This window comes from Bos indicus x Bos taurus, chromosome 11 (assembly GCF_003369695.1).
Source record: "Bos indicus x Bos taurus breed Angus x Brahman F1 hybrid chromosome 11, Bos_hybrid_MaternalHap_v2.0, whole genome shotgun sequence".
Lineage (NCBI taxonomy): Eukaryota > Metazoa > Chordata > Mammalia > Artiodactyla > Bovidae > Bos > Bos indicus x Bos taurus.
In genome coordinates, this window is record NC_040086.1 from 5,509,523 (window position 1) to 5,520,709 (window position 11,187).

An 11,187-nucleotide genomic window follows, 5' to 3' on the forward strand; every position below is an offset into this window, starting at 1 on the left:
ATTATTACACTAAGCGAAATAAGTCAGAAAGAGAAAGATAAGAACCATATGCTATCACTTATGTGTGAGATCTAAACTATGCCACAAATGAACTTGTCTATGAAACAGAAACAGACTCACAGACATAGAGAAAGATTTGTGACTGCCAAGGCGTGGGAGAGGAACAGGCTGGGAGTTTGGGGTTAGCAAATGCAAACTATTCTATATAGAATGGCCTTCTCCAGTGCGTGAAAGTGAAAAGGGAAAGCGAAGTCGCTCAGTCATGTTCGACTCTTCCCGACCCCATGGACTGCAGCCTACCAGGCTCCTCCGCCCATGGGATTTTCCAGGCAAGAGGACTGGAGTGGGGTGCCATTGCCTTCTCCAGATAAACCACAAGGACCTATTGTATAGCACAGAGAATTATATTCAATATCCTGTGATAAACCATAATGGAAAAGAATATGAAAAGAAGTATATATGTGTATAACTGAATCATTCTGCTGTACAGCAGAAATTAATACCACAATGATATGTCAATAAAATGAAAAAACAAACCAAAAAAACTCGTAAAATCCCACAAAGCAACTCTAGACTCTTCAAGAAGCAGTGAGCATCTGGCCTTTACCTTCTCAGGCACCTCCTCTGTAAATGACATTTGAGGGGCCCCAGTGATACACGTCGTGAACATAAACTGCACTCAACCTTCTGTCTTTGAAGTCTCTCAAGCTTCTCATCATATGTAAGAGTCCTCCTTTTAAAATGTCATTTTGCCATCACACTTCTAGGATTCAGTTTTTAGTTTTTTTATTTTATAATAAAGGTTATTTTCACTTTCATAAGCTTTTGCAATAAGTCTCAATCTTATTTTCTCCTAAAGAATATTTTAAGACCTGTCTGTAGACCCTGCCACGCAGGATGAGTTGAGCAAGTCTACTTCCACGAGATGTTGAGCTGTGTCACTAAATGGCAGAGTCAGAATTCAAACCCAGGTTGAAACGACTCCAATACCTACAGCTCTTTACCATCACAAGCCACTTCCCAGAGACATGGAATTAGCCGTTGGGCGGGTCAAGACAGATGATATTCCTCACTTGATATTTTAAAGGCATTGTGTCCTCACAGTAAGAGTTACACAACCACACATGGTATTGTTTACATCGGGCCTTTTGTTTGAAACTTTGGACCTTTAAGAGAATATGGTTAAAGTAGAAAGAAAGAAAACAACTTTCAACTCAATGATAAAAGATGAAAGACCAACAGTAAATGAACTAAATAAGTTTAGTTCAGTTCAGTTCAGTTCAGTCACTCAGTCATGTCCGACTCCATGTGACCCCATGAACCGCAGCACACCAGACCTCCCTATCCATCACCAACTCCCAGAGTGCATCCAAACCCATGTCCAAAAGTTGGTGATGCCATCCAACCATCTCATCCTCTGTCGTCCCCTTCTCCTCTTGCCCTCAATCTTTCCCAGCATCAGGGTCTTTTCAAATGAGTCAGCTCTTCGCATCAGGTGGCCAAAGTATTGGAGTTTCAGCTTCAACATCAGTTCTTCCAATGAACAAAGGACTGATCTCACTTAGGATGGACTGGTTGGATCTCCTTGCAGTCCAAGGGACTCTCAAGAGTCTTCTCCAACACCACAGTTCAAAAGCATCAATTCTTCAGTGCTCAGCTTTCTTCATAGTCCAACTCTCACTTTCACACATGACTACTGGAAACACCATAGCCTTGACTAGATGGACTTTGTTGGCAAAGTAATGTCTCTGCTTTTGAATATGCTATCTAGGTTGGTCATAACTTTCCTTCCAAGGAGTAAGCGTCTTTTAATTTCATGGCTGCAGTCACTATCTGCAGTGATTTTGGAGCCTCCAAAAATAAAGTCTGACGCTGTTTCCACTGCTTCCCCATCTATTTGCCATGAAGTGATGGGACCAGATGCCATGATCTTAGTTTTCTGAACGTTGAGTTTTAAGCCAACCTTTTCACTCTTCTCCTTCACTTTCATCAAGAGGCTTTTTCGTTCCTCTTCACTTTCTGCCATAAGGGTGGTGTCACCTGTGTATCTGAGGTTATCGATATTTCTCCCGGCAATCTTGATTCCAGCTTGTGCTTCTTCCAGCCCAGCGGTTCTCATGATGTCCTCTGCATATAAGTTAAATAAGCAGGGTGACAATATACAGCCTTGACGAACTCCTTTTCATTTGGAACCAGTCGTTGTTCCATGTCCAGTTCTAACTGTTGCTTCCTGACCTGCATACAGGTTTCTCAAGAGGCAGGTCAGGTGGTCTGGTATTCCCATCTCTCTCAGAATTTTCCACAGTTTATTGTGACCCACATAGTCAAAGGCTTTGGCATAGTCAATAAAGCAGAAATAGATGTTTTTCTGGAACTCTCTTGCTTTTTCCATGATCCAACAGATGTTGCCAATGTGATCTCTGGTTCCTCTGCCTTTTCTAAATCCAGATTGAACATCTGGAAGTTCACAGTTCACGTATTGCTGAAGCCTGGCTTGGAGAATTTTAAGCTTCACTTTAACTAGCGTGTGAAATGAGTGCAATTGTGTGGTAGCATTCTTTGGCATTGCCTTTCTTTGGGATTGGAATGAAAACTGACCTTTTCCAGTCCCTTGGCCACTGCTGAGTTTTCCAAATTTGCTGGCATATGGAGTGCAGCATTTTCACAGCATCATCTTTTTGGATTTGAAATAGCTCAACTGGAATTCCATCACCTCCACTAGTTTTGTTCGTAGTGATGCTTTCTAAGGCCCAGTTGACTTCACATTCCAGGATATCTGGCTTTAGGTGAGTGATCACACCATCGTGATTATCTGGGTCGTGAAGATCTTTTTTGTACAGTTCTTCTGTGTATTCTTGCCACCTCTTCTTAATATCTACTGCTTCTGTTAGGTCCATACCACTTCTGTCCTTTATCGAGCCCATCTTTGCATAAATGTTCCCTTGGTATCTCTAATTTTCTTGAAGAGATCTCTAGTCTTTCCCATCCTATTGTTTTCCTCTATTTCTTTGCATTGATTGCTGAGGAAGGCTTTCTTATGTCTCCTTGCTATTCTTTGGAACTCTGCATTCAAATGGGTATATCTTTCCTTTTCTCCTTTGCTTTGCTCTTCTCTTCTTTTCACAGCTATTTGTAAGGCTTCCTCAGACAGCCATTTGCTTTTTTTCCATTTCTTTTTCTAAACTGGACAACTAAGTAATTTTCAGGTGTAATAAGAAGAGTGTCTAAACTGCCTTAAAAATGTCCTGAGTAGGACTTCCCCAGTGACACAATGGATGAGAATCTGCATGCTAATGCGGAGGACATGGGTTTAATCCCTGGGGCAGCTAAGCCCGTGTGCCACAGCTACTGAAGCCCACACACTCTAGAGCCTGTGCTCCACAAGAGAAGCCACCACAGTGAGAGCCCCTGCACCACAAGGAAGAATAGCCTTCCCTCTCTGCAACCAGAGAAAGCCTGCACAAAGCAACGAAGACCCAGCACAGCCATCCTGAGTAGGATTTATTTCTGAAATTTAAAAACCATACTTTAAGGGCTTCCCAGGCAGTGCTAGTGGTAAAGCACCCGTGTGCCAATGCAGGAGTCATAAGAGATGCAGGTTTGATCCCTGGGTCTGGACGGCCCCTGGGAGAGGCCGTGGCAACCCACTCCCGTATTCTTTATGGGAAAATCTCATGGACAAAGGAGCCTGGTGGGCTACAGTTCACAAAGTCGAAAAGAGTTGGACATGGCTGAAGAACACATGCTTTAATACAAATTTGAAGGGATTAAAATCATCAGGTCATAATGCAATATCAAGACATGATCTAGTTAATAAGACATTTCCCACTAGACCTTATTCAGGCCTTCCATACACTGATGGCTCCGTTTATGATCAGATCACGTCTTCTGTCCAGAGTCCCTCCATCTAGAATATCTTGTCATTATTATGTTTTCCTCTAGTACTGGGACAGTCAATGTCTGTGAATGTTTGTTAAAAGACTGATACATCTTTATTAAAGTTAGACTGAAATGAAAAAATAGGAGATGAAATGCGGGTGTAAGGTCGAGTCGCACATGAAGCTGCAAACCTGCAACCCTGCCGCCTCAGCCCTTGACTCAGGTGAGGATGGTGTTCCCGGTGCGAGCACAAGGTGAATCGGGAGTTCACCTCTGGGACTTCCCTGGTGGTCCAGTGGCTAACACTCCCCATTCCCAATGCAGGGGGCCCGGGTTTGATCCCTGGTCAGGGAACTAGATCCCACATGCTGCAACTAAGACCTGGTGCAGCCAAATAAGTCAATTAAAAAAAGAAAAAGAGTTCGCCATGGCCAGGGCCATACCTGATTTGAGACCAAAAAGCGATATGGATTAATTAGGAGAGGCTAAGCAGGGACCCTCCCCCAACTCTCCCAGGAGATAGGAGATTCAGATGCTTTTCCAATTCAACATGTTTAGACTCTCTGGCTTTCTTAATTTTTATAAAGTTATTCATCTTGTGTGTCTCAATACCTGAAAGAAACATTTTCCTGGCCCAAATAAACCACATCCAAAGACGCTGGAAAAATTCCACTTTGGGAAAGGGTTATTTTTTTGCTCAATTCTCTAATCTCTTTGCTGACTCTTGGCATTTCAGTTTAATATTAAAACCATCAATTTGTCTCAAGAGTTTAAGCCACAATCAATAGAAACCATGAAGGAGAGGCGGTAGGAGTTATTTTATTTATACCCTTAGTCTTTGTCTTCCAGACATCAGTGAAACAGAACTTGGAGGGTGACTGTGATAAAGCAGAGCCCAGGGGAAGAGGCTTCCCTTCACAACAGCTGCGGAGATGCTAGGGTGCAGGACAGCCAGCTGGTAGACCATATGTCCACACACTTGGAGGCATGGTCCAGGGAGGAGCTATCGTTTGTCACCCTCCCGGGGAAAACTCACCTTGACCTGAAACAGGCAAAGAAGAGTGAGGGGTGTCTGTGGGGAAGAAAGCACACACTGCCAGCTGCCTTGGCATCCACTGATGAAGCAACAGGTGCTTACTGCCCTGAAGCCTGCCGGTCTAGCTGCCTTCCACTGCCTCCCTCTCCTCCAGCGCACCCCTCTCTGGACTCTCTGAATCGGGCTAATACCCCTCTTTATCCATCATCTCTTCCCTGGATGCTGTACCTCTCTTCCTTTCTCTTCCCTGATGACCTGGGAAGTGGTGGGAGTGGAGGCTGGGAGGCTGCTCAGTGTCCAGAGCACCAGGGATTCTGGGACACCTTGGATAAGGGGTTGTCTTCACAACCTTGATAGTCCAGGTCAATCGTCCTCCGTCCTCCCCAGAGAGGCCACACATCTTGGCAGCTCATTTCTTCTGGCTAAGACATCTCATCCCTTCTCCGTCCTGTTAGCCACATCTACACTACACCCCCCAGCTTCTCTTGAGGGATGTGGCAATTAGTCCAGGGTCCTTCTCTCTGCCTTGTCTCCTGTCCTCCTGCCTCAAAGCACCTGTGAATATCTGTGTGACACGCTGGGCCTAGAGTTCTTGACCTCCTCATCCACAGAGCTCTTCCTCTCTTCTCCTCGGCTGCCCCCTGGGTCCCTCTCCATGTCAGCATAAGCTTCCTGATGGCAGGAGCCATGCCTCATTCATTTTTAAGTTCTGAGGCCTAACACAGCCCTTAGCTTAAAGTAGACTCTCCAAAAACGTTTGTGCAAATGAACGGACAAGTGATCATGTAAAGGATAAGTACCAGGTCCACATCAGGCATCATTTCATTCTCTTTATGACTGAGTAGCATAGTCCATTGTGTATATGTGACATGTCTTCTTTATCCATATCTTTGTCAATGAAGGTTTAGGTTGCTTCAGTGTTCTGGCTATCATAAACAGTTCTGCTATGAACACTGGGGTGTATGTATCTTTCCAAATTAGTGTTTTCATCTTTTTAAGATATATGTCCAGGAATGGGATTGCAGGATCATATGTCAACTCTATTTTTTAATTTGTTAAGGAACTGCTATACTATTTTCCATAGCGGCTTCACCAATTCACATCCATATGTTTATTCTCTGTACTATCTCCACAACTCTACTATTCCTCTACAACTGTTCTGCAATAAAAAAGTTATTTTTAAGTATACACACACATACACCCCTTCACTAAAAGAAAAGAAAAAAATATTCTCAGACTGAATTTCAGAATGTGGGAAGAGCCGCCTCTAGTAAGGAGACACATAAAGAGGATTCAAGGAGATACATTTAGTGCCAGAATTAAGAATTTTATCAAGCTCACTTTTTCTTTTACAAAGGAAAAGGAAGAAAAACACAACTCCTCCAACTATAGAGACTCTTCAAGTACCTGAAGCAGGAGACATTCAACTGGACTCATTAAAGAGAAGTGGATGAGTTAAAAACTAGGTAACCATTACATTATCAAACTCTACATTTCATAATAAAAAATCTTAAGTAATATTAATTAGTGTAAATAAAAGTTCCACCATTTAAATTTTTATGGTAAAGTTAGAGTTTCAGTATATCAAGGGGAAGAGAAAAGGAGTCCAGGGGTGTAAGCTAAATATCCCTTGGAAGGGCATTCCTGGTTACTTTACGCTCAAGCATCAGGAAAAGAATGAACACAGCTTGGGCTTATTAAGTAGATTTAGAAACATAACGAAGTCCCTGGTGGCTCTGATGGTAAAGCGTCTGCCTGCAGTGTAGGGGACCCAGGTTCGATCCCTGGGTTGGGAAGAAACATAACAGGGCTTCCTTGGTGGCTCAGATGGTAAAGAATCCGCCTGTGATACAGGAGACATGGGTTCGAAACCTGGTTCAGGAAGATCCCCTTAGAATAATAAATGGAAACCCACTCCAGTGTTCTTGCCTGGGAAATCTCATGGACAGAGGAACCTGGTGGGCTACAGCCCATGGGATCACAAAGAGTTGGACATGACTGAGGGATTAACATTTTCACCTTTTTCTTTTTCATAGCCTATTAATAATGTTGTGATAGCTTTAGGTGGACAGTAAAGGGACTCATCCATCCACATACATGTATCTATTCTCCTCCAAAGTCCCCTCCGTCCAGGCTGCCACATAACACTGAGCAAAAAGTTCTATATGCTGTATAGTAGGTCCTCGTTGGTTTTCCCTGGTGGCTCAGATGGTAAAGCGTCCACCTACAATGCGGGAGACCTGGGTTCGATCCCTGGGTCAGGAATATCCCCTGGAGAAGGAAATGGCAACCCACTCCAGTATTCTTGCCTGGAAAATCCCATGGACAGAGGAGCCCGGTGGGCTACTGTCCACAGGATCACAAAGATTTGGACACGACAGAGCAACTTCACTTTCACTTTCACTTTGTTGGTTATCCAAATACCGTCTTCTTATAAGGATGCTTGTCATATAGGATTGGGCTTCCCAGGTAGCACAATGATAAAGAATCTACCTGCCAATGACAAACAAACCAGGGGACATTGGTCTGATCCCTGAGTCAGGAAGATCCCCTGGAGGAGGAAATGGCAACCCACTCCAGTATTCTTGCCTGGAGAATCCCATGGACAGAGAGCCTGGTGGGCTACAGTGCATGAGGTTGAAAAGAGCTGGACACAACTGAGCACACAAGCACACATATACATGTGCGTGTGTGCTCTTAATTACACCCTCAAGTACTGTCACGTTCTGAGGTACTGGGGATTATGACTCAACATATGAATATGGCGGGGGATACAGTGCAGCCCATAATCCCTTCCTGCGCCCAGTGCAGGAGTGAGGAGGTACACTGGGAAGCGAGGCAGGGAGCCCACTGCCAGGCTGTTACCCTTCCTCCCTAACAGCACCTCACCCCTTCTGTGTTGGGTTTGGCAATGACAGTGGAGGATAGAGGGCAAACAATTTTTTTGGTGTCTGCTGCTTTTCTTGCCCCAATGGCCTGGTCTAGGTCTCTTCAGGAAAGCCCCCCCACCCTCCGCAGTGAGCTCCTCAGAGGTCTGTGGTGAGCAGCGTTCCCTGGGAGCCAATCTTTCACCTCGGCAGAAGCCTCAGTGCCTCTCAAGTGCCAGAGATCCCTCACCGGACACCCAGCCATCTCTGAAAGCATCAAGAACAAGGGCCCGTGCTTGGCTATTTCTAGACTTCTGGAAAAACGTGTTTCCTTGGCAACCAAATGATGGCAAGGCAGGCTGCTCCAATTCCCTACTCAGGGTGGCATGGGGGCAAACTGCTTGTCATCAGCAGACAGCTACCTAGTTAATAAAATGCAAATGTAGGTATTTCTGTGTGTGTGTGCTCAGTGGTGTCCAGCTCTTTTGCGACCCCACGGACTGTAGCCTGCCAGGCTCCTCTGCCCACAGGATTTCTCAGGTAAGAATACTGGGTTGTCATGCCCTCCTTCTGGGGATCTTTCTGACCCTCGGATAGAACTGGTATCTCTTGCACTTCCTGCATTGGCAGGCAGATTCTTTACCACTGCGCCACCCGTGAAGCCCAAAGACAGATCACCTACATCTTAGAAAGTCAAAGGGAGGGGTCTGAGCCCAATTGACAAGCTTTTTAGAACAGGAGGTGCTTACTTCCCTCTGGCCTTCTCTGCGCTTGAAGCACCAATCCCTAAACAGTAGAAACAGGACTACCCCCCTGCCACCAGCATGACCGCTGCCCAGGGAGCAGTCAGGACACAGCGCTGCTTATTCATCCCCAAGGACTGTGAGTCCCTGGGAGTCCAGAAAGTGAAAGTGAAAGTGTCAGCCGCTCGGTTGCATCCAACTCTTTGTGACCCCATGGACTGTAGCCCGCCAGGCTCCTCTGTCCATGGGACTTCCCAGGCAAGAATACTGCAGTGGGTTGCCATTTCCTTCTCCAGGAGATCTTCCTGGACCAGGGATCAACTCTGTGTCTCCTGAACTAGCAGGTGGATTATTTACAGCTGAGTCACCAGGGAAGCCTTGGGAATCCAGAGGGGTCAGTTAATAAGGGATCAGTGCTGGGGAGGAGGAGTTAAATATGGGAAAATCTGAACCATATTTTGAGACTGACTTACAATAATGATTTCTGAATCTCTACCTTCTTTTCCTCCATCCTACCATGACTCATCTTGATATTTTAAGTCACTCATTTCTCAGGGCTCAATAATGGACTTGAATGCATTTGTGAGGCTTCAAAAAGCATTTGACATGACAAAGGAGCCTGTGTTCATTATTATAAAGTGGATTCTAGATTCCCCCCCCCAACATAAAAAACTCAGACAAACCTTGCCTCTTTTCTTATATAAATGTGAGCCAATAACAGATTTCATGGATAATTTCAGTGACAGAACCACTGCTAAGAATAACCCTGGACTTGGTTTCAGGAGACCTTGATGTATTCCTCCCAACCCCCAGCTGTGAGACACTGAGCAGTAACCCAATAAAAGGAAAATATCTACTATTTCACATGGCTGCTATTACATGATTAGTTGGTAAAATGCATTATTTGGTACATTAGAAAGAAAAGAAGTCCATTCCAGTGATTCCTGTCATTGTTCTCCGTTCAAATCCAAGCTATATTTAAATCTGTGTCTCTGAAATTTTCTCAGACATCAAAACTGCGTTCAGTACCCTTCAACTGATAGGTTATGAAGCATGAAGTCAAAATATTCGATAATTTTGAAAGTACAATGAAATCAATTTTATTATGTCAAGTGTCTGTATGTGTCTTGGAGAATGGCTAATTTAATCCTATAAATTAGAAAAAAAAAAAAAGAAGAAGCAAAGTAGGTGGAGGTTAGGGCTTCCCTGGTGGCTCAGTGATAAAGATTCTGTCTGCAATGCAGGAGTTGCAGGAGATGCAGGTTCAATCCTTGGGTCAGAAAGATCCCCTGGAGGAGGGCATGGCAACCCACCCCAGTCTTCTTGCCTGGAGAATTCCATGGACAGAGGAGCCTGGTAGGCTACAGTCCATTAGGTCACAAAAAGTCAGACACGACTGAAGTGACTTAGCATGTACACGGCAGGGTGGAGATTAAGCATATGCGCTGTGGAGCCTATCACAGCTAGGCTACTTACTAGCTGTGATACCTTTAGCAAGTGACTGAATATCTCTGTGCCTCTGTTTTCTCATCTGTAGAATGCGCTGATAGAATCTTTGCCTATTGTGAGGATTAAATAAATTAGCACACAGGAAACACCCATGGTACGTCAAACTCAATCAGTATTAACTACTGTTATCAAAGGCAGATACTCCTGGAGGAAGGGATGATGGATCAGTTTCCAGTTTAAAGAAAGTCCACAAGATCATTCCTGAATATAAGTTTGAAGGGAATGAAAGTAGAGACCCTGGACATGTGGGTGTATGTGCTCAGTTGTGTTTGACTCTTTGAGATCCCCATGAACTATAGCCTGCCAAGTTCCTTTGTCCAGAGAATTTTTCAGGCAAGAATACTCTAACGAGTTGCCATTTCCTACCCCCGGGAAGCTTCCCTACCTAGGGATCAAACTTGAGCATTGGCAGGCAGATTCTTTACCACTGAGCCACCTGGGAAGCCCCAGAGGCCCTGGACTTATGATGTGTCCAGGATCCCCTGGTGGGCTGGTTAAAATACTGGTTTCTGAGACTGCTCTGAGGGCTTGGAATTTGCATTTCAAACAAGTTCTCAGGTGGCACTGATGACGCTGTTTGGGGATTGTTCTTTGAAAGCCTACAGCCATCTTCCTCATAGGGTTTGGCGGCTGCACTGGATTTGTCAGAAAGGTATATAAGTCCCTGTGGCAAACACCCCAGAAAGAGAGATCTCAAAGGGAAGGACAGGGAAGTGCTTGGGGCCAGGCTGCCCTGCAGCCCTTCTAGACTACCTCTGGAAAGAATTGGTCTTTTCTGGAAAGAACTGGTCTCTCCGCATGATCCTGAAAAATCTTCTCTGAGGCTGAGCATGACATCTCATGTTTCCCTGGACTTGTCCTGGGGAAAAAAAGAATCACCGGCCTGTTACTGTTACTGTGCTATTACTGTGCTACTAGCCTACAAGTGCTAACATATAACATACAACACTTGATCAAACTCAGTCATTTACATGACTGCCTATTCAAGAGCAAGCACCTTAGAAGTGGACATGCTGTTTTATTCATCTTTGGACATTTAGCATCTTCCACTGAACAGAACATGGTAGAAACTTGCTAAATGTTGAGTTCAATAAATTTTCATTATGTTTCTAAATGAATATCGAAATGTTCTAATCAATTAGCTATTGATTAG